Below are 3,558 nucleotides of genomic sequence, written 5' to 3'. Positions count from 1 at the left end.
TTACGTATTGCTCTTCAAATATTCTCTTTACACACTTCTCCCTAGTGTATATTTATCTATCAGTCTCCACTCACTCTCTCGCCATAGGTGTCTCCATCTGGAAAAGTCAGCGGTCTACCTCTGCCTTTCCCACCCTCATAAATTTATTACGTGACTAATTAGCAGTATCTACCTTGCCAGCGTACACTACTCTATCCTTCCCTGTTGTCAGAACATGTCTCATTAGCGATACCCAGTCTCTGTCTATTATCTCTTTGGCTTTTAATATCAATCGGCTAACACATTCAAACTTACGCTTTACAAGGCTAACAGTGTCATCTGCCTTGGCGCCTCGTGGTCATTTGTAAACAAACCACCACGGAGAACCCACTCCCTTTCTTCAGTTTCTGCAACCACCTAAAACGTACTTTAGCAACTCCAGAGCTACAAAGCAGTTTACTAGAGTTTTCCTTGCCGCAGGATCCATATCGCAATTTGATTTCTAATTGTTGTTTGGAGACAAAACAGCCTCCGCGGGCTGGTCACCCGAGTGTCCGAATATTTATTTCATGTTACAAGAAATAAATAAAAGTGCATAAAAACCACAAGAATTAAATTGCATTTACTTAACAATTTTAGTTAAAGTTTCTTCTGTGAATAACAAAATATTTTCTCACCAATTACAAAATTAATTTAGGCTCATTTGAATTCTAATCCCACCAACATGCTGTGAGCGAGAATAGTTATTCATTTCAACTCGCAAGCGAGATCTCGTTTACCGTGAGGCAGATTGGCTAGCGGGTCGCAAAACTGGCTCGCATGTTAGTCACTTTTGTCCCAGTGTGACGCTGCCTTAAGAGTGGCACAAAATGGATAACAAATCTTTAAGTTGACCTTGTCCTGTGACACTGTCGTTTCTCCCACTGTTATCAAAACTGAACAGTTTAATCTATGTTTGACCTTAAATCCTTTCACCAAGTTTAATCCAAACCGAATAAATCAGAGTTAAAAGGCTGAAAATTTGACAGTGTCTTGCGACAAAAACACTTCACCCTTTCCCTTCTGCCATGTTTTGTCTAAATCATATCAAAACTGTAAACGTTGCCTTAACCCCGACCTATTACCTTCAACCTTTTCCAAGCAATATCTACCGTGCTTCTGATCTAGTAAGGAATGAGAATCCTCTGTGAAAAAAAAATATAAAAAAAAAAGTGATCAGTTCTGCTATTTCAGAATTAGTGGGGTCAAATAAAGAATATGGAGAAATAGAGATTTATGTTGATTATATTTTAGCCTGTCAGGATCATATTTTTGCTACTTTAGGCAATATTTTGGGTATTAAAGACAAGAAAATTAAGACTAGAAACTTAAAAACAATTTAATACTTGTTTGTTAACAAGGATTATATGATATATATTTTAAGACCTGGTCGCATCGGCTAACATTCCTTGACGGTGTCTACCAATACTTACGTATTCTGCCGGTGAGCTGCTTGATACCGAATTCCGAAGTACGGCTTGCTACGACATTTTATGGTGAACGAGCCTTTTTTTTTTTTTTTTTTTTTTTTAAGGGTTTAAAGAAATAACATTTCCAACAGGACTGTAAGTGGAACCTAATACAGGTCTTTATCAACACAGTTAATGATTTTTTGATCCATCATAAGAATAGCAGTAGAATTGGCCAGTTCTTTGAAATCGCTTCTAACAAGCTAGAAGTAATTTCTTTTCTCGTCTTAAGAGACTGCAATACCGTATTAATTTAACACTCATCCGAACCACAGCCCTGTCAAATATTTGTAAAAATACATAAACTTATAGTTTCTTCCAAGTAAGGGTAGTAAAGTAAACAGGTCCTGAGACCTGATTCATTACACCTAGATTTATCATTACTCCTACAGTGTATGGAATTCCTAGTTGCGGCAGGTTTGAAATAGCTGATTAAACGCCTGCACGGCAAATGAGTTATTTGAGAGAACAAGTGGCGGTATGTGGACTGACAAAGAAACAAATTAGTGGCTAAGTTGATGTCACTGAAAGCGGTAAGATAAACACTTTAAGGTGTGGTGGCCATGAAGGGAGGATGGAGAATGAAAAACTGTCTAGAAGAGTGTATGTCACTGACGGGGACAGGGGGAGGGGGGAGACTATGGATGAGATGGAGAGACTGTGTGGGGAAATTTGAGAGAGGAAGGTGTGAGTTGGAGGAAGAGCGGCCAAATGGCTGAGGGAAAGTGACAAGGAGGTGGTTTGTTTGTGGCCACCATTTATGGGACTGAGGGTTCTGGTTAAAGTGATAAACAGACGGCAGATGATAACTGCTTTCACCTCACACGGCAATAGGCAGGGATGTGTGTGTGTGTGTGTGTGTGTGTGTGTGTGTGTGTGCGAGCGAGCGAGAGAGAGAGAGAGAGAGAGAGAGAGAGAGAGAGAGAGAGAGAATTAGGTAGGATTCGGATAGAGTCTGATCTCACGTAAGAGGGCCACAGCGAAGCAGCGTAAAAGGGGAAAGCTATGAAAATTCTTTTTAGGCAGAAAATTAGACAGGCATGGTGATATCAGATCTGAATATAACTCACCAAACATTATTAAATTACACTACCCCAATTTGTTTTCCCTTTCAACATTTCTTCGTGAAATTCGATGCGTTGCAGTGACTCACACGCAAACCACTGAGCTATATTCAGTGGGTATTACTAATCAGTGTTGTGTTCCAGGTATATTCTGGCTTAATATCAAATAACTTTTTTGAAACCTAGATTTTGTTATTAGAAAATACTAAAATCAAAAGTTTTCACTGCAATAAAATATACACATGTAAATAATTATACAGGGTGACCCAGAAAAAATCCACATTACAAAGGTAAATGAAAAAATAATGGTTAAAGATAATCAAAATATTATTTGCACACATGAAACTTCATTCAATACAGTTTTTTATTCATCAGGTTTTAAAGATGACATCCTCCAAATGGTGGCCGTCATTGTCTATACACGCTTGGAGGCGATTTCTGAACACTGCCATGGCTCGACGGGTCATGTCGGGTGGAACAGCAGCTATCTCCTGCTGAATAGCATCCTTAAGGGTTTCAAGAGTTTGGGGTCGATGAGTATACACTCCTGATTTAACGTTGCCCCATCGTTGTTGCCGATGTTGGCATCGTGGGTCCTTATTTCTTTGAACAGGGTGGTGTAACTGTTACCATAACTTATGACTGTTGATATATAAAAAAAAAATCTATAATTAAAAGGTATAAAAATGTTTTGCGAAAAAATGTTACATGGAGAAATATGGTTTCCATATTTGAATGCAACGCCTAAAATTATATGAAAATCGCAAAATAAAAGAATTTTTAAAATGTATCCCACTGTTATCCATCTTCATTATGTTACTCGTGTAACTATCAAACTTTAATCCACTTTGGGGTCCAGAGGGTTTAGATACGACCTTAATAATTTCATTATTTGCATTCAATAAAACAGGTGAAACAAATCGTTTATGTAATTGTAGTGGAGGGTTTAATAACGTGCAACAAAGTCATTTGTGCTAGGGTTGCCATATCCGAAGTCAAAATACAAG

This window comes from Coenobita brevimanus, chromosome 99 (assembly GCF_032717465.1).
Source record: "Coenobita brevimanus isolate Jiangsu-jjx chromosome 99, ASM3271746v2, whole genome shotgun sequence".
NCBI lineage: Eukaryota > Metazoa > Arthropoda > Malacostraca > Decapoda > Coenobitidae > Coenobita > Coenobita brevimanus.
This window is presented reverse-complemented; position numbering follows the sequence as displayed.